Source organism: Trachemys scripta, chromosome 2 (assembly GCF_013100865.1).
Source record: "Trachemys scripta elegans isolate TJP31775 chromosome 2, CAS_Tse_1.0, whole genome shotgun sequence".
Lineage (NCBI taxonomy): Eukaryota > Metazoa > Chordata > Testudines > Emydidae > Trachemys > Trachemys scripta.
Genome location: NC_048299.1, coordinates 237654612 through 237676036, shown reverse-complemented (window position 1 = coordinate 237676036; position 21425 = coordinate 237654612). Strand labels below are relative to the sequence as shown.

General features: G+C 40.8%; 1 long non-coding RNA gene across 1 annotated transcript in view; it reads left to right on the top strand.

Annotated features, from left to right (window-relative positions):
• Positions 1-1013: 1013 nt before the first annotated feature.
• The window catches only part of LOC117871664, a 25787-nt gene continuing 5375 nt past the window's right edge, over positions 1014-21425 (top strand). Inside the window, exons 1-2 of the long non-coding RNA XR_004644321.1 lie at positions 1014-1188; positions 1426-1619. This is a non-coding gene — a long non-coding RNA (uncharacterized LOC117871664). The remainder of the gene's footprint in view (positions 1189-1425; positions 1620-21425) is intronic.

Genomic DNA, 21425 nt, shown 5'->3' with positions numbered 1-21425 from the left:
GGCCCTGCACCCTGCTGTTCCCATACTACACTGGGAATGGCTGGGGGCTAAGCACTTTTGTGGAAGTCTGGCCATTTCATTTAGATTGTTAAATTGGAGTGGAGCTCTATTGAAAAAGTGGGCCACTTGTGGAGTTCCCTAAATCCCTGTAGGCATTGACCTTTTTGAACATCTGGCCCTGAAGTGTTAGAATTCTGCAGTTAGAATACAGTAAAAACTGCCTTAGCAACCACCTCTGAAGAGAGACCGCCTGTCACAAGCGACAACTTGCAGAGGCCACGGAACGTTTTCCCCCTATAATTTAAATGTGAAGAGCGACGACCTATCTTCTGTGACCAGCAACCACACTTTCTTACTCCCATCCATAAAAACAAACCTGTAGCAGAAACCCATCTTCCTTACTTCTGCACTACTGCTGGAGGCAGTGTTACGTCAAAGCTGGGGGCCTAGCCAGCAGCCACTGCACTGTGGTGTGCAAACCTTGGAAGAGAGACCACCTCTTAGAAGCAATCACTCCATGAGTGGTGGCTCTTGGCAGGTTTTGCTGTATATGTATGCATATGTCATTGAAATCTATTTTCAAAGCTTGGTAGAAGGCAGTTATATTCCCTGTGAATATAGTAGTGATGTATGTTTTTGAATCAAGTATTGTTTTCTAATTGTTTTTGTACAAAATTAATTACTGTTTGTTGATATTGTATGGGTCAGAAGAAAGATTTTTACTATAATGTCTAATAAGCATTTTCACAATTACCAATTTTAAAGAAAGCCTAGGGACAGTATAGTTTAAACATATTTAACTAAGGGAAGTCAAGGGCCTTGTACTGGGGATCAGTGGGGATCCTCCCCCAGAAGAATTTTTGCAAATCTGTCATTTGTCATCGTCTGGTGCGTTTGTAACCCACATGCCTAATAAGGAGATCTCTCTAAGAGATCTACTGGGGAGTGGGTAGGAATGAGTTGTCTGGGTCATTGTTGCTAGGCAGATGCACAGTTAGCTTTCCACACTTAGATGTTTCTGGGACTGGGTTTGGTGGTTTTGGGTATGCTCAATAGTTTCCCTGTTGCTGGACTCCATGAAGGCAGCTGCTTTGCAAAAGGCCATGTGCACTGTGTGGGTTGGGAGAAACGGAGCCACAGGACCAGAAAGCAGGCTGTTTTCCCTAACTCTGAAGCATTTTGCAGCAGGTTAGTGCTATTGTTAACCCTCCAACAGGGACGCCCTGGCAGTGTTAATTGTAGAAAGTAAAAACTGGGAGTGAAAAATGTATTTTAATTCTATACTTTGAATGTTTGATTTTAGCCAAACTGTTTTAGTTAAATTGTGTCAACTAGTATGAGTCACCAACTCTTCTTTTATTTAAATATTATAATGGGGGAAGTCATTTATATTTTGATATTCTTGGTTGTCTTTCCTTGTAACAGGGCTTTTAAAAATCTACATACTTAACTGAATGGTTAGTTAGCTAACTAGCCAGCTGAGTGATTTCAGCAGAGGAGGAGGAAGAGTCTGCATGGATTCCAGCTGAAAATATCTACAAGCGAGTGGAGGGAAGACGTTGCTTTTGAGTCAGCAGACTGTATAGATTTGCTGATCGAAGACTCTAATTGAGACGCAGGTGAACTTAGCCTAAGCTTTTGGGAACTCTGAGTTTCTTCTCACTGTGTTTTTGTGGGGACTGACTTTTTTTTAATTTATGTTTATGTTTATGTATAACTGTGAAGATAATGTATGTAGCTTATAAAGTAGCTATGTTATGTTGTAAAAATTCAGTTATTTATTATGTTTCTTTAACATAAGATTTTGTCAAGCTAGTACTTAAGATGTAAGTTCATTCCTTTTGTTCTTTTGAACTTGGTTGTGGGGAGATTGACCCCTGTGCAGTCCTTGCTGAAAATCCTCAGTGATTGAATTCTGGGTCTCCAGGTGCTTTTCTATGGGAGTTGGGTTTTTAGCACTGGAGAAGGGCAATGAAGTAAACTCTCGTCCACCTAAAGGGTGAACATTCAAAACCCCCCTACTCTTCATGGGATCTAAGGCATGCTCTGTCCCCTTCAAAAATATTTCTCTTATCTACCCCCAAAACTCCACTTCTACCCCAAAATTCCTTTTAAGCTTCTTCTCTCCTTCCAAAAAATCATGCAAGCTGTCATCTTTCTCTCCCCTCCACTTCAACAAAAAAATCTTTTCTCCCATCCAGGCCCACAAATTCTATATTACTTCCCTCCAGAATTCCACCCTATTCCTCCCCTCCAATGCAAGGCCATGTCTCATTGTATCCAGCCTTCTTATGTTCATTGCACCCACCAACTCCATATTTGCCTTTGTTTCCTTCCTCCCTACTATCTATTGGCCTCTGAATACTCACCCCAATATTTCCAGGTGGATCTAAGGCAGTAGTTTTCAAATTTTTTGATTCTGCAGTTCAATTCACAAGATCTCTCTCTCATAGACCCCATGCTTTACCAATACTCTAATCTCCTAAAGCTTGGGTCCCAAAATATCTCATTCTGGTACCTCCAAGGAAACTACTCTATGGAAACTACTGGCCTAAGGGCTAGTAGATTGTAAGAAGTTTATTTATGTTCTTTAAGATGATGAAATGCATTAAGGCACAAATTAATAATTTTGATGCATATAGCCTTTAACAGCTTATACAAAGTTCCTGATCAGCTGTATAATGTGTGTTAATTTTTGTCAAAAGGTATTCAACCATGGTGATAATTCGTTGTTAATCTCAGCATTTGTTAATACTAGGCTTTGGTGGAAGGGAGCCAAAAATATCACTTTGTAATGTAATCCAACAGGACTTTACCTAAAGGACTGGTATTGTATGCATGCTTGCCAGTTCAGAGTAGCTATGTTCTCAGCTACCCTGAAGCAGTGTATGGAATCACACCAAGAGCAAATAAAAGGGAGTTAGGTTCTTGACAATAGTCACTGAATCTGGAATCTGTAAACAATGATGTTTCTACGATGTACTAACACTGGAGTTGCTTTCACACTTCAGGTGCCATTCTGTGCACACAATGTATAGGACCATTTTTGTCATTATTATTTACATAAGGACAACAATGATTTCAGTGTTATAGAAATGCAGCAAGACACCATCTGAGTTTAAAATTTAGGTAGAAAACAGATCAGGGCTAGGTTTTGCCTTATGCACCTGCACAAGAATGGGAAGGGAATGTAAGGAATCTCCCATTCCCTACTGTGTGATTTGCAAAACGGGGGAGCAGAATAACAAGCACTTTAGGGAAGCACTCACTTAAAATCTGTAGTTAAATAAACTTGTTTTACTCTTTAATCAGAACTAATCCACGGTTGTGTTTAAACTGAACTGTTTGGTAACTCCAATTAAAGTAGCAAACTGTTCTAGCTTGACCCCTTAAAGGAGCAACAGACCAATATATTGACCCTTGATAGGAACAATGGATCTATATTATCTGAACCACCCAGGAGAGGACTGGACAGTGCAGAACACATGTTTTGGGGAGAATTCGGGACTGGGAGTGTGTTGGAGTCACCCTGCAGGTAGTAATCAAGGCTGCTGGAAGCCAAAAGGTGGCTGGTGTGTCACTGACTGGCTGCTGGGGTCACTGTTGCTATACACAGACATGGAGGGTATGTCCTGCATGCTGATTGTGAGCAGCCCAAGTTGAGAGCTACAACAGCAAAGCATTGTGAGGCACCCAAGGTTGCAGGGCAGATGGTGACAACACCTCACTGGGCTGGATTACACTATGGAATGTGATACATATTTTTCCCCATTCATTGCTCATCTGACTATATCTACCCCACTGATTATTTTACACAGGGGCAGCTCCAGGCACCAGCGCACCAAGCGCGTGCCTGGGGCGGCAAGCTGCAGGGGGCAGCCTGCTGGTCGCTGTGGGGATGGCAGTCAGGGAGCCTTCGGCGGTGTGCCTGTGGGAGGTCTGCCGGTCCCGTGGCTTCAGTGGCAATTCGGCGGTGGGTACGGCCGAAAGCCGTCTGACTGCCGTGCTTGGGGCGGCAAAATACATAGAGCTGCCCCTGATTTTACATATTAATAACTCATATCACCAATTTGTCAAAGGTGAAATGCCTTTTTATCTCTTTATTTCCCTTTTTCTTTCAAGGGGTGAACTTGCTCAGAGAGGCTGGGCTCAAGGCCAGAAGTGTAGGAGCAAATTAACCTTTGGTGGAGTTACATCTGTAATTATCTGATCCCTTAAAGATATTAAAGGTTCTATCTACTTTAACTTATGAATGCATGTCTCCTCCACTGGATTTTAATCTGTTTATTTCATAATTGCCCAGACATGACTGTAAAACCGGTTTCTTCCAGACCCTTTTAGTCCTCCAGTCACACAGGTTTCCCACAATAAGTTTGCTCTCATTCCTCTTAACTCATTCAAAACACACTTTCTGCACCTTATAGATGAACATTATATCTGAGTATTTTTAGTTCACATTCATTTGCTTTCACTCAATCCTTCTTTCCTACCCTTCAGACTGTTGAACTACTTTCTAATATGGACAACCTGGAAAGTGCTGCAGAGAACATGTCCCCAGCTCCAAAAAAACCAGTCAGCCCAACAATGACTTCTCCATTCTGATGGTGGTGTATGTAGTTTATTTCATAACCTTAGTATGCAATGGATTTGTAAATAGAGAGAAAGTCACCTTCCTGCTGCAAAGGCAGTGGCCATTTTGTGTTTAGATGTAGTCTTTTGCCTTGGAGACACACACACTTTGTCTCATAGAGACCTTCTAGTGATTCTTTTATTTTGTTGTTCTATTAATGAAAAATAATAGTAATGCTAATTATAAATATAATTGTATATATATAAAAAAAACCCTCCCTCTCTTCCTTGGTAGCTCCAATGAAATGATTTTTAAAACTGAAGAGCTAGTAGCGTGGGGTGGGGTGAAGTTTGATTCTGCTCTGGCCTGCACCCTGTATAGTCATTTAGACCAATCTAAAGTGAGAGCAAAATGCTATCATTCTGATTTAGTAGCATATTACACCCACTTGGCAATGGTGAAGATGACTGCACACCATGCAGGATAACAGAGAATTGAGCCCAGTGTTTGTAACTATCTAGGTAAGGCAGGACTCAAGCTGCAAATCTGTCACAGACAGAATGAATGGCTTCCTCAGACATTCTAGAAACAGAGTGTAGTACCTGAAAGTAGGAAAATAACCACTTGAAGAAGTCTGGTTGACAACTGAGCCTGATTAAAATTGAGAAAAGTGCATACACACAAAGGTTTATGAAGCTATAGGGACCTTAGTTAAAAATCAATGGAAAATAACAATATTTTGAAACAAATAACCTTTTGTTGCTTGCCACTTTTCTTCCCTACCCTCCATTACACCATTTAGAGAATATTCAAACATTTGTGATCTATTTTCAGCTTATTAATTATTTCAAGTCAAAGGCACAATAAACTTGAAAATATGGAGATGTTTTGAGTCTCTGGCAAAAACATTGCATGATCTTTTCAATAGAGGTGCTATTCTACGTGCATGACCATGGATGGGCACTAACTTTGTGTGTTGAAGAAGCAAAGTGGCATAGTGACTTAATTTACTAGTGTGACAGAGCTAATTTGTCATTGGGAGAAGAACCACTAGTGTGTCTTTCAACAACCACAATCATGGTTTAATAAAAGAGCCAGGTGAAAAGCATACATGCTTACCTGGCTGTACAGCTAGCTAGGAATTTTCTGTTGAAATATTTTTTTGCTGGGAAAATCTAAATGAAATATTTCATTTTGGGTTCAGGCTGACATCAATCTGTGTTTTCCTGAGCTGCCATAGTGCTTCAAGGGAGCTGTAGTTTGGGTGCCTCCTGCCTTCCTTCTCCTCTATGGACTGAGTTCCTTGGCTGGACTACATCTCCCATGGAGCATCAGTCTCCCCTCAGTTTGAATTGACATGGTACATCATGGGAGATGTAGTTCAGCCAAGGAACCCAATCGATAGAGGAGAAAAAAGGCAGAAGGCACCCATATTATAATTCCAATGAGGCACCCTGCAGCTCACAAGGACAAAGCTTAATGTTGATCCAAGCTGAAATGTTTCGATAACAATCCAAAACAAAATATTTCAATTTCTCCAGAAATGAAGCAGTCCAAAATGTTTCAAATTAAAAATGTGAAACTTCCCACTCCAAAACCAAGATATTTCAATATTTCATCCTATTTTGGTACAAACACCAATGTTGATGTGTTGGACTTACTAATTAATGGCTTGTACAATGGGAGTGGGGTGGACTTCCATGCAAATGTGCTGAGAACCACTCCTCTTTAACAGGTGGAAGGAACACTAACAAGCACCCACTAGTGATACAGTGGCGCATGGGATACAGTAGTAACAATGTGAACTGAATACTTAAGAAATGCTATTTCTATACATCACTTCTTTTCCTGTAGGGCAGAGGTGCTGGAAAAATTTTTATAGAGGGGGTGCTGAGAGCCATTGAACCAAACTGTAAACCCTGTATATGATGGAAACCACTTTAAGGGGGGGAGGGGGGTGAATCAGCACCCCTAGTACCCCTACTTGGTGGTGGGTGTGAGTGAACTGGATTGGAAATAACAAGTGTGTCTAGAGGGAGTCACATAATGTAACTCTCATGTCGAGGACCCAAAAGAGAGGAATGCATAGTTTAAAAAAAAGTAAAAGGGTCTAAGGACATTTAAATTAGAGCAGCCTTTACCATACTTTAACTTAATGGTTCTTCCAGCTGCTGGGCATAAATTACAGCAACACGGGCTCCCTTATACAATGGTAAGTGGTATAAGTAGGTGTGAGTCTGAGTGTAATAGAATCTACTTAACACCTTTTATATATACATCACATCTGATGAATACTGCACTTCAGCTGTGCTCCTCCATCTGCTACTAACTTGTTCTCTTTTTTGTGTCTATTTTAAATTCACTGATAGGAAGGGCTTAAGGCCACGATAGTGACCGAACATATTTAAAGGATATAAATCTACACTTTTAAAGCTTTGCCTTTTTTTTGCGCACCCAAATGGCACTGTAATTGAATTGTGACTGCAGTTTTGGACCTGCAATTATTTTTAGTCATAAGCAATGGCCTTTAGATGTCTAACTGCCCAGCATGCAGATGCAGTCAGCTACCTATACATCCAAATGTCTCATTAGGTTAGAAATGCAAGCATAATTGACATGACTAGTTAATGCAGCATCTGCTAGATGCAGTACTAAGTGAAAGTGATATTGATTATGATTATATCAGTTATAATCCTCATAACATTGAGACCTGCAGTAGGAACATCAATAGCAAATCAGGAAATTTGCTTAGAAATCACAAACAGCAAGACACACACAACTGGAAGAGCCAGGTCAACAGGATGATTCATTTTTTCCACACAGAGTTGATTCATAGATCAGCTTATCCATGGCAGAAAGCAGTCACAATTGTGATAGCCAGAACAGAGAGAGGTCTGGGTTGAAGAAACTTCGTCTCATTTTTATTGCAGATCAGCTGATTTGCAAAAGATTCATTGCAATTTTATCTGTTCACTACTAAATGCACATATGCAAGACAGACAATTTTGCTAATCTAGATACCACAGATATGATCAGGCACATTAAATGTAATCACCCAAATGAAAATTTTGGCCTCATGTCTTCAGATGATGCAATATGTCATCCTCCAACGGCTGCAGCATAGAAGAGTTTGTATTGAGAGAGGAGAACTACATAATGGAATTCCTCCAGCTTCCCAGCATCTTTTTATTATTGTCTTCCAAAAATCAGTTGTACACCAAGATGTCCCACACGCCTGGGAATAACAGCACTCCAGAGCATGGGAAAAGATGACTTAATGTACACATTTCTAGCAGACAGAGGTATAACATGATCCAATTGCTCGAAGTTGGAGCTAGGCATATTCAGACTGGAAATAAGATGTACATTTTTAATAGTGAGAGTAATTAACCATTGGAACAATTTACTAAGGGTTGTGGTGCATTGTCACTGACAATTTTTAAATCCAGATTCAATGCTTTTCTAAAAACCATATATTCTAGGAATTATTTTGAGGAAGTTCTAGGCCTGTGTTATACAGGAAGTTTTAGTAGATGATCATAATGGCCTTAGAATCTATGAAAAGGCTAAAATGTCTGGCTTCCACAGAGTACATTTCCCACAAATTTGAGTACACTCAGAAAGACCTGGAATGGTTCATTAATGTTTGGATTACCTCACAAGGTATTTTACATTAGCTTTCTTCATTGCAGACAGTGATAACAATAAAAGCAGATAGGCATTTAACTCTGACTTCAACTAGCGCTCAGGGAATAATTTGTAGCAAATAATTTATTCAACTAATTTTGCAATTGTTTCAATTCACAAATTGTCCACAAACCATTTAATATTTGCCTAAATTTCTCACCCAACTTCATTCACAGAATAACTTCAATAAATAAATAATTCTTGGTCTATACATAGCTACAGTAAACAACTCTGGAGCAATTTCATTATTAAAATTAAGCTATTTGGATTGGGTTTGATTGGACAGAGGTTATAATTTATAATTGGTTGACCACAACTCTTAGGTCACTGATGTTTGTATAGATAAATTCAAAGTTGTTTTTCAGTGGCTGTCTAAAATTTGCTTAAAATTAACTTTTCTGCTAGTAAACTTGTTCCCTAGAATATTTATGGAAAGCAAACACAGAAAGGGCATGAACACATTGGAAGCAATATTTTTGTTTCAGTGAATATTTGGACAGGAGGAAATTGAGTTATTCACCCAGCCATTAATTTGGCTATTGTCTTAACCAGCTGATGCATGGTTTGCACCTATTTTAATGATGTTAAAAAAATCTCATGAGGCTGTTTTGGGAAAACAAGAAATTTCCTTCTTCCGGCTCTTCAAAATGTACAAATAAGAGGAAATTTTGTCGACTGAATCAGTACATATATCTGCATCAGGACACAGTTAACATTACCTGCAATGACAAAGGAAAGAGTTCCTCATGCAGAGCTACTGCCACCACAGAAGACAGTGCTGAAACAGGTCTAACCTTATTATTCGTTAGTATTAGGGTAGTGCCTAGATGCACCAATCCAGATCAGGACACCCCTATGTTAGAGGTGGAGAAACACATAACAGGCAGTTCCTGACTCAAAACCATACCATCTAAATAGAGGAGACACACAAAGGATATGAGGGCACCACAGAGGTAAAGTTCATACATCAGAAGTGGCTGACAATAAAACCCATTTCACTTAACTCCCAGCCCAGAGCCTCATCCCGTAGATCACACTGCTTCTTTACTTGTAAAACCCATTGTTGTGTGTTATGCGTTTCCCCCTCTGCCCCTGCCACTGTGCTCAATATACAGACAATGAGAGTCTGTCACAGCCCCTAGCTACAGGGCCTGGTACTTTTGCTGATGATGTAGAGACTCATGGTTTTAGCTCTGATGGTCCCCGCTCAATCCTTGGTTTCGGCCAATATAGCGGCTGTCCGTCACACTTGTACATGTATGGCTCTGCCCCACATGCGTGTACTGAACTCCCACACAAAGGAAGAGGGGCAACTTCCCCCCCCCACCTCAGCCTCTTACTTTGTGTGTGCGCGCGTTAAGGCCTAGGGCAACTGCTGCCATCTTATCAGCACTGCAAAAGAGTTTCTACTCTCATTCTGCTTGTGCACCTCCTGAACCTCCCCATGTCATCTGCTAAGTAGTAAAGAATAATGAAAGACACCTTCTTGCCAAGCATGTTATCAGTGTCATCCTGCATGGAGCAGACAAGAAAGTTCTTCCTATCAAAGGCCAGTAAGTCAAGCTATTTTATTCATACATCAACTGAAAACTCAGAGAAAGTAAAGTTATATCCATTTATATATACGCATTACATAGACAAGCAACAAACTATCTATTTATACACCAAATAGCTACTTACCGTTTTCATAACTTCCCAAATGATCATTAAAATGATATAATAAAATAATAACAAATCAGCCAAATTTTCCCCTCAGAGACATACCTATATTATAATTTTAGGATCTTCCATTGATTCTCTTAGTTTCCAAGAGAGATGCATACACGTTAGAGAATTTCATTTAACAATTACATTTTGCCTTTCATTCAGGATCATATGGAGCATTATAAAACAAAGGGTTGTCATTAGCTCCAATTGTCGGATGGGGGAAGTGAGGCACAGATTTTAAGGCTAAACTTTTTAAAGAAGTCCACTAATTTCAGATGCTTTAGTTTTTAGGTGCACAAGTCAAGACATCTTGGGTTTCATTTACAAAGGTGTTCATCATTCACTTCAATGGGGTACAGTAGTGGATTAGCCACTGGATCAACAGGGCCCATGCCCAGGAGCCCCAGCCAATTGGGGGGCCCCAGAAAATGGGTGCCTCCAGGCCCTGACCTGCTCCGCCTGCCCAGTGTTCCTGCCAGGGAGCATGGTCAGGGCATGGGGGCGACAGGCAGCAGAGCATGGCAAGCCCCCTCACCTTGGCCACACTCCCTAGCAGGACTGCCGGGCAGGCAGAGTGAGGCAAGCCACCATGCCTGGGCCCCACTCATGGCAGGAACGCTGGTGGGTGGTGGTGGAAGGGACTGCAGGCAGAAGTGGTGGGGAGGGCCCCCCCATTTGCTCAGGCCCAAGGTCCCACAAAAAGGTAATCTGCCTCTGGTAGGGTACCTTGAGTTAAGCATAGAGAAAAAAAAATCACAGGAGACTTTTGAAAATTTGCTCCTAAATCAATTGCCCCAGGTCTCAGTTATCAACAGAACTGGGAAAAGGAACGGTTTCCAGGACAATCATGTGATGCTATATGCAGAGAAGTTGTAACAGTGTTGTTCCCAGGATATTAGAGAGACAAGGTGAGTGAGGTAATATAAGGTCTCTCTGTGGCTCAAAAAGGTTGTCTCTATCACCAACAGAAGTTGGTCCAATAAAAGATTCTCTCAGTCACCTTAGAATATCAGGGATGGAAGGGACCTCAGGAGGTTATGAGCATCTAAAACTGCTTAGAAATTCAAGGGTAGAAACGGTAATAAAAATAATCTAATGTAATAGAGGTAATGATACATAAGACATGGAGGAGGGAAAAGGAACTACTTCCTGTGGTACTACAGGAATAATTAGATTAAAGTAGTATAGGGAAATATATTCTGAATATCAGGAAACGTTTCCTAGTGGTGTTATCTGCTTTTGACTGAATTTTAGCCCACTTTTGGAGACTTGGGATCTCCGAGATAAGCTGCATCAACACTGCAATTCTTATTTGAACTAAACCACTAGATCTTTCATCTATTTAAAATATCACTGTACTATTTTTACATACAGTAAATATGTTCCAGGGTACTTATAGTTCTTCTCATCCCTTTTCAACATTCCCAGCTTTCACTGTTTATGCTTCTCAGTCGTTTTCTGATTGTACAGAAAGTGAACATACTGGTTTGGTGTAAGTGTTTAGTTTCTAGGATTGGATTTACTGTCTGTAGGTATGAAACACTAATTTTTAATATCCTTAATTTTAAAGTGACCTCGGAGTTTTCTATGAAGAAAAACATTTAAATTCTTTTTTAAAAACTAATTTTTGTTTTTTGGATTGAGCTGTTTTGGGTCAAATCTACTAAAGTACCTCTGATCCTTTGACCTCAGAATTTGGTGCACACTAATTTGAGTGTATCACCGTGCCTCTATGGGTCACAACTGAGAATACCAAATTCAGGATAAAATGCTGAGACATAGGGCAGACACACCCCAAAACTGGTGGTTATTATCCCATAAGATATACCAAACCAACAACAAAAGTAAACTTCTGTCTCACCACATTACTAACAAGAAGTCAGAAAAGCAGTTTCCTTAGAAATTCCAGTCCCGGATTCAACACCTAGACAGTAGACTTAAAGATAGTTATTTAAAACCAAATTTCATCAAACAAAAGAGTTCTTCTGATCCCAAAGGACCAGCCAAACACACAGGTCAATATATAACTCAGATCTTACCCAATAATCATACTGTTGCCAATCCTTAAGTATCTAACATCTAAAGGTTTATTTATAGATAGAAAGAAAAAGTTAAAATTGGTTAAAGGAATCAAATACATACAGTAACTGCAAAGTTCTTGGATCAGGCTTGGAGCAGTGATGGAATAAACTGCTGGCTTAAGTCAAGTCTCTGGTTGCTTCTAAATCATTGGAAGGTCCTCAGTCCTTTGGTTAGAATGCTCCCATTAGTATAAGTTCATAGTTCAGAGGTCTGAGCAGGAAAGAAGCAAAATGGAGATGTTTCCAGGGCCTTTTATAGCTTCTGCTAAGTGCAGGGAAACCCATTGTTTTCACCGTGGAAAATTACAGGTAACAAGACAGTGTTTGTAGTCACATGTCCATGCATGATTTTGCTTAGTCATAGCAGAGGCGACCACAGGAAAGTCCATTAAGTGTAGATAGGCATCTTGCATGGTCCATTGTGAATTACGTGTTCCTTGATGAGCCATTTAACTTGAATAGTTCCTTCAAGATGTACAGGCTAAATACGATGTGGGTGTTACCACAGGAGCAAATATTTGAAATACAGGTACATAGTTAATATTCATAACTTCAGATACAAAAGTGATACATGCATACAAATAGCATAATAATATTCAGCAAATCATAACCTTTCCATAGACACCTTACTTGACATACCTTGTACAAGATTTGTTGCAATTATATAACAGTAGTAGCAACAATGATCTACATGGTCATATTTTAATCAGATAACATCAAAGTGCAAAAGACATCCTTATTTGCGCTTGCAGCTCTCACAATTAAGTATCTAAGCTCCTGATTTGCATTTACGAATATCCACTTGATTATGCAAATTCTTGCTTTTACAATTTAGAAGTTGTAATTTGAGGCTACTTTTAAGTGCCGGGCCATCATGTCCAGTTTGAATTTCTATCATTTATTTACCAGTAAGCACAGAAGTACTTGCTGACACAACCAACTACTATAGAATTACCTGGCACAGTATATTACTGAGAATGAAAAGTATACAACAGAAGACAGAAAGAAAGGGGGCAGTGGTGGTGGTGGGAAATAGAGGAGGTTGCTTCTGAAGAAGATCTGAATGTGGCTCAGGAGTTACAGCCATTGAAACAACAATATTTTGGCCTTAGAGGTAATACAGACCTTGGTGAAATTACTGTACAGTCTGTATCTTGTCCTTTGTGACCCTCTTTTTGCTGGCAGAATATGAAGTTGTTAATTAACTAGTCAGTGACTATACATTATACGTTGATTTACAACATTAGAAGGTACATGAATGCCTTACTTTGCTCAGCTCAGCCAATTTCAAAGTGGTTTCTTTTAATCTTCTTTTACAGGAATTTCACTCTACCTCTTACTAATATTTATGGCAAGCTGTCTGCTGCAGTGATGGGTTGCAGCACCTTATGAAAGATGTAATATGGATTTGGCAATCTTGATTTTTAGAGCACAGAATCAATTCAGGGAGTTTAGGTGCTACATAGATGGCTATGAACTGAACAGTTGTCCTACACTGCAATACCTATAGCTAGGACAGTGGTATTTAATTAACAAACAGGTTAGTTTATATAACTCACTCTAGAACACAACCAAAACAATGCTATTTAAAATTTAAAAGGGGCAAGGGATAGCTCAGTGGCTTGAGCATTGACCTCCTAAACCCAGCATTGTGAGTTCAATCCTTGAGAGGGCCAGAGGGATCTGGGACAAAAATCTGTCTGGGGACTGGTCCCTCTCTGAGCAGGGGGTTGGACTAGATGACCTCCTGAGGTCCCTTCCAACCCTGATATTCTATGATTCTATACATCAAAATCAAGTCTAGAACAACAACAAAAATCTGCTTAAGAATATTTATTTCCCCTGCTTTAAAAGCAGTATGATTCATTAAAACAATTGAGTTAAAACTGCTAATGACTCTCCTGTTGCCTCCAAGTAGCAAGATCTAGTTACTTCAGTCTGTTTTTGAGCTGAAAATCATTGAGTTCTTAATTAATTGATTATATTGAACACATTTTAACAAAGCACTTTCCATTTAAAGTTCCAAATACTAAGCTAACTTAATAAATGTTTCCATGATCATTTGCTAATTTCAACATAAACCTGTGCCTCCATGTACAGTAATTGTGATCAGAAAAGCTCTTTAGTATACTGTGCTAGATTTTAATATTATGCTTCCATCACACCTGCCACTGGTGAAGCAGTTCAAGGCAATTCTGAAAAGTTAATTTGTTATATGCTTCTACATAGAAGCCAAAATAATAGGATGACATGAGTAAATTCATTTGGTAACTGCGCCACCATGCTGACATACTACAGCCACATTAAACTCTATTTACTTCTAGTTTTCTTCATCAGGTGTATGGCTACTGTATCCATTATGAACACACAACTCCATTTTAAGATGCATGAGGGAAGTCAAGCATACAATGCAATATTCATCTGTTTGTTAAAGTAAATGTAATATAGTAAGAGCATATCTTTTCATAAGCTTTGTTTTACTACAGTAGAGAAGTCACATAATTATTTCTGTTCTTTATGCTGCCACTGTTTAATACATAAATTCTCTTTGAATGGCTGAGCAGCACAATGGCTTGTGAAGGTTAATTGTGAAAATTGATAGGATTCTTTAGAGTGATTTTTTAACATCATAGCTAGATGAAGGAAACAATAACACCATCTCATTAGCTGCAATTGTGTATTCACACTATTATTTTCTCTTACCTATTGTGAAGGGACAGATCTAAAAGGCAAAAGAACAGTCTGTGTCACCAAATGACTTGGAAAAGAAGAAATAGCTGTTTTCAGAATAGGCTAAATGCAAAAAGCTGATGCAGTGCCACAATGTTGTGTTATGCAACTTTCCAAGGTCACCCATCCTACTGCAAGAGTTCATACATGAGAGCATTACTGTACATATACAGAAATAGCTATAAGTGAATAGATTACATTGTGGGCAGTGATAGATACCTAGCAGTCAGACACCAGGGTTATGGATGTATTAAATGTGTCTAAATAGATAGAATATATAATAGAATGTGTAAACTATGTACATGGTAACATTTTCAAAAGCACGTAAGTAAGTTAGGAGCTTTTGAAAATGGGACTTGGGATCTTAAATCAGCTGGGTGATTTAGAAAAATATTACTCATAATTACTAAAGCTATATTAAAACCTAACAAAAATCAACCTGTCATCCCAAAATAATTCAATAAATACCCTAGCAAAGACACTCAAGCCCCCTCAGACAAGCACCTATGTAACTACATAAATGTTGCGATGTATCCTGTAGGCTCAGGCTAAGCTTCCCTAACATGGGAAAATAAGTTCCAGAGTCTAGGAACCTCTGTTAAGGTACCTGCTTCCCCCAACCAGTATGTGCATGAATCTCAGTACCATTGGTAAGAGAATCCCACCTGATATCAGTTGTCATGATATACAATGAGGCCTGGGTTTTCCCCACTGAAGAGACAGACAATGGATGTTGTGGTCTGACGTATAGCAAATACCACCCCTTCTATCCTTCCCTCACATCCCAGGTGCTTTATTAGAACAAAAACACAACAACCTCTTTACCTAGGACCTTTACAATAATCCAACTACAGCAATCAGAAAAATGAACTTTCCACTATATATGTAAAAACATGTAACAGGGCACACTCGCCAATGGAGGTGCACCCCTCTGGCTAAGTCTGGAGAACTGCTCTGATCTGGTCTAGCACACCTTCCATCTCTCGCTTGTCCCATGGCCCCTCTTGCTCTCCGGGACTTGGGGTGCCCTCTCTTCAGGACTCAACCCTCCAGTCATGTCACTATGTAGTTTCCCCTTTCCAGGGTATCAACATCTTGCTGGACCAACTGTCCAGACACAATCTTCATCAGTCTGTGCTACTTTCCCAGTTGTTAGAGTAGCAGGCAGCCCTGGGTTCCCCTACGTTCCAGCCAAAGGACTCTATAATCAGAGGCCAACATCTGAATATTCTCACTCCTCTCTGTTCTTTCCCTAGGCTTCTTCCTACTCTGTTTTCCATAGGCTTCTTCCAATTCCTCTGGGTAAAACCCTTCCATCAGGGACAAGGCTTTTGCTCCTCCTGGGTTTCCTCCTACCCGCCTCTTGGTGCCCAGGAAACAACTGCAGACTCTCCCTGCAGTCCCCTTCTGCTTGCAACTTCCTATATAATCCTCCCCCAGCTATGCTTCATCTGCAATTAGAGTTTCTCAATCAAGTCTGACTCTCCCCTGGTGTGGCCTATAACATTAATTGGCCTTTTCTAACCCACCTTAACCCCTTAACACCTGAACACCCCTTCACAAACCCCCTTTCAGCCATTTGGTTAAGAGACTTCATCGTTGACAAATTTGTGAGTGTCTCCCTCAGTCCTACAAGCACCAACCCAACACTTTTATGTCTTAGCCTAAGCTAGAGGTAGCACCGTGATGGTGGCACCAAAGGACACCGCTTATTGGCAACTATTACCAGATGGGTGCTAAATATTGTATCCATTGCTTCTTCTAGCATATCGTGAGCATTTTGGTCACTGTCAGATGGTAGGATAGGTATGAGGGAGAGAATATATGTTAAGGGGGAAGGGTTGGAGTCAGGGTGGGTCCAGACATCCAGAACTCCTAAATTTAGAGGGCATCTTGCATGCCAGAATAACCCCCCTTCTATCATTTGTGGCAACTTATAGGGCAGGGGCTTCAACCTCTCCCTCACAATCCTCTTTTGTGATCTTGGCACTACTGTATCAGTGGACCCCAACTGTTCGTTCTTGACCCATCAAGGACAGAGTCTTCCCAGGGCACATACCCACTATATGTTCCCCTAATATTAAACAGTTAAATCCACAGGATATATGCAAGTTAATATTCTGTTATGTAACCCTTCTGCCAGGTGGAGCCAGCAGCAACAAGGGCTGGGTTCAGTATCTAGGGCAGTGGTTCCCAAACTGGGGTTTGTGAACCCCTGGGGGTTCACAAAATGTTACAGGGGGTTCTCGGGGGGAAAAATCCCTAATGGCGGACAGAGCTGTCCCTAGGGACCCCGGACAGCATGGGGCCAGCGGCCTGGTGCCCCTGGACTTCCAAGAGCTAAGCAGATCAAAGCAAGCATCTCTATCACATTGAGGAGATTTACACTTCAAGACTCCTTATAAGAACAACAAAAAATATCCACCTCCCTTTCCATTTTTTAAAATTAAATAGGCAGCTAATATTGTTTTTAAAATTATTATGAAGAACAAGTTTAAGCTTTGTTGTAACGTGCGTTGTTTGCCTGGACTGCTCAAGACCTGAATGCTTGTGTAGGAGGAACTCTTTGAGTTGGCTTCTTAAATACCTTCATGATGTTTCACATCTGATACTCCTTTATGAAACATAGGAGCCTTGTCTTATAACAGGCTTATTCAAAGTGATACAAGCTACAAAAGTCAGATCTTGGAAAAGTGTTGCTGTTTTCATAATGTAATAAAAATACTGTAATGATAAATAATAATTAATAATAAATAGTGTGTAATAAGCATGTCAAATTTTATATTTCCAAGATCACTGCTTTTATAATTTATACTCAGGTAAAGGAGAAATTCCCTGGAAATATTCATTTTTAGGAGGGCGTTCGCGAGACTTGACATTTTAGTGAAAGGGGTTCACAGGTTGTTAAAGTCTGGAAACCAGTGATCTAGGGGGTCCTTTTCAACAATACAACACAAAACCAGCTCGAACCCCCACCCAGTGACCTGGGACAATTACACAGCACCCCCTGGGCACTGCTAAGAGGCAATACTTCACCTCTCACAAGCACAGAGTTTGAGTGTAGCAAAAACTTTTAATAAAAGGAGAGAAGTAACTCAGCATTAATTTGGGAAAACACTGCAACTAGGATTCATAAACATAAACCATGAGCAAAAGACCCACCCCCAAGTATGTTGGACAGTGTCCTTTTTCTCTCAGGTTCTTAAATCCAGCAAGCCAAAAGTCCCTTTAACGTGCCCATCCCATCTCTGCACCCCACTAACAGTTGCTGTCCTTAGCAAGTGCAGCCCCAGCATTCAGAGATTCATCCACAGAATTCACCTCCCACCTTGGGTGGAAGGTGGGGGTAAGGTGGCACTTTACATGCTCTGCTGCTTGGGCACTCACTTGTTGCCCTGCCAGCCAATTCGCACACCTCTCTGTGGGGCTCAGCTCTGGCCCTCTCTGCTAGCCACCTGCTGGCCGCTTGCCATATCTCTCCGCCAGCTGCCCACTCACTGTGCCTCTCCGCCAGCCACCTGTCCTATAGTAGGTGACTTCTGGGTACCCTATACCAGAAACCTACTGACTGCCATACTTCCCTACATGCCTCCAGCTTTCATCCAGACCACATCAAATGATCCATTGTCTACAGTCAAGTTCTAAAATACAACCGCATTTGCTCCAATCCCTCAGACAGAGACAAACACCTACAGGATCTCTATCAAGCATTCTTAAAACTACAATACCCACCTGGTGAAGTGAAGAAACAGATTAACAGAGTCAAAAGGATATCCAGAAGTGACCTACTACAGGACAGGTCCAACAAAGAAAGAAACAGAACACCATTAGCCGTCACTGACAGCCCCCAACTAAAACCTCTCCAGCGCATCATCAAGGATCTACAACCTATCCTGAAGGACGATACCTCACTCTTACAGACTTGAGAGACAGGCTTGTCCTCGCTTACAGACAGCCCCCCAACCTGAAGCAAATACTCACCAGCAACTACACACCACACAACAAAAACACTAACCTAGGCACAGATCCCTGCAACAAACCCCACTGCCAACTCTGTCCGCATATCTATTTAAGGGACACCATCATAGGATCTAACTACATCAGCCACACCATCAGGGGCTCGTTCACCTGCACGTCTACCAATGTGATATATGCCATCATGTGCCAGCAATGCCCTTCTGCCATGTACATTGGCCAAACCGGACAGTCTCTACACAAAAGAATAAATGGACCCAAATCAGATATCAAGAATTGTAACATTCAAAAACCAGTAGGAGAACACTTCACTCTCCCTGGACACTCAATAACAGACTTAAAAGTGGCAGAACTGGAATTTTTCTTCAACAGAAAAACTTCAAAAACAGACTTCAATGAGAAACTGCAGAACTGGAATTAATTTGCAAACTGGACACCATCAAATTAGGCCTGAATAAAGACTGGGAGTGAATGGGTCTCTATAAAAAGTAATTTTCCCCTCTGCTGATACTCACACCTTCTTGTCAACTGCTGGAAATGGTCCACCTTATTGCATTGGCCTTGTTAGCACTACAAAAATAATTCCCCCTCTGATGATACTCATCTCTTCTTGTCAACTGTTGAGAATAGGCCACTTCCACCTTAATTGAATTGGCTCATTAGCACTGACCCCCCACTGGGTAAAGCAACTCCCATCTTTTCATGTGCAATCATATATATTTTTCTTACTGTATTTTTCAGTCCATGCATCTGATGAAGTGGGTTTTAGCCCACAAAAGCTTATGCCCAAATAAATTTCTTAGCCTCTTCTGCCACAAGGACTCTTCATTGTTTCAATTGAGTCTAAATTTGCTCTTTTATTATACCAGGGAGAGGGTCAAATGGTGTTTAGGTCCCTTAAACAGGGTCTACACCACCAGATACAAGTACCCATCCCCACCCACTGTCAACTCATTGGGCTTTGGAACCCATATCCTCTGCCTAGCGAGTGCCATTCAGTTGAGGGTGAGTCCCTCCATCGAGGTATGCCAGATACAGTTCTGCTGCCCTTCATTTACACAACAAGGATAACAACCCTTTATTACTCCAGCCCCAATAACAAGGAGACTGGGGATCCAACACCAGCTACAAGTGATCATTTGGGCAAGAAATCCCATCATGCTGAGCATCTAGGTAGGGTGGGTGTGTCCATGCAAACGAGATCAGCTCCTGAAGTCCTTTTCCACAGCTCACCACTATATGTCAGGGAGAGCTCATTCAGACTCTGCTTACAGTTATATAAGGATAAGAAGAGAGACACAAATGGAGGGAAGCATTTACTTATATCCAAGTGTAAGCACAGTTTGGGGCACAGCTACTTGTGCTGCCATGGGTTATAAAAAGCATATTAAGTTTTGTAAAATGGCAATGATTTCTGTAACAATCTTGGGGTTCATTAACTAACCAACCAGTGAATGAGAAAGGAATCAAACTTTAATAAAACAAACGGGAAGGTATAGAAGGTAGAGCCTGGCAGCTGGATTCTTACATGGTCTTAGCACTGTCCCAATTCCTAGTTGCTCCATGAACCTTTACTTTTACCCCAAGGTTTCCTGTTTCCAGAAAGGACTGTTATTTTCTCAGTATACATGCTTTTGTCCTTTATTCATCTCTAGGTCTGGGATGTTAACCCTAACCCTAACTCTCTTTCAGGGTTGTTAGCACTTGTCCCAGAGTCTCCTTCTTTGAAAGGTGAAGGTATCCAGGACAACATTATATATTAGTCACCATACAGCAATATGTCACAGAATTACAGAATTACAGAAACTCAGTAAAACCTGTGACTTTGGTGAGCTCTCAGAGTCTCTGGTCAGAGATAACACATTGTCTTTAATGTCACAAATGAGTCTAAGAGAGAGACTGCCCCATGAAGGAGACTTAACTTTAAAAAAAGCTCCCTAAATATGCAGGGCAGCAGAAAACATGAAAGCAGAAGCCAAAGAGCCTAATTCACCAGAAGGCTTTATCCATGTTCTGAGTACAAAAGACTTTAGCCAGAAAAGGTCAAATCAAAGAATAGAACCACTCACTATGAAAACCACTGCTAGGGGGAAGACTTGGTATAGACAGTCATCTGGAAGGTGTGGATCACAGCATGGTCCCAAACAGTGTGTTGCCTTTGGGAAACTCTGTCATAAATGTGGGGAAAATGATCATCTTGCAAAATGCTGCTGATCCCAAATGCAGAAAAGTCAAGTGCATTCAGTTAAAGACAATCTGGTTGAGGAATGTTTCGTAGAGGTACTGGGATCTAGCAAGCTTGATGAGAGGGACTGTATACTGCCTATGACAGTGAATGGAATAATTATTCCACTGAAACTAGACACAGGAGCCCAGGTTAATATTTTGAATGAACAAGATTATGAGAGACTGAAAATAAGACCAACACTGGGAACAACAAAAATAAAAATAACTGATTATTCTGTAAAAAGCAACAGAGGGTCCTGTGGCACCTTTGAGACTAACAGAAGTACTGGGAGCATAAGCTTTCGTGGGTCAGAACCTCACTTCTGCAGATGCAAGTGCACTTCAGATGCACTTCTTCAGAAGTGAGGTTCTGACCCACGAAAGCTTATGCTCCCAGTACTTCTGTTAGTCTCAAAGGTGCCACAGGACCCTCTGTTGCTTTTTACAGA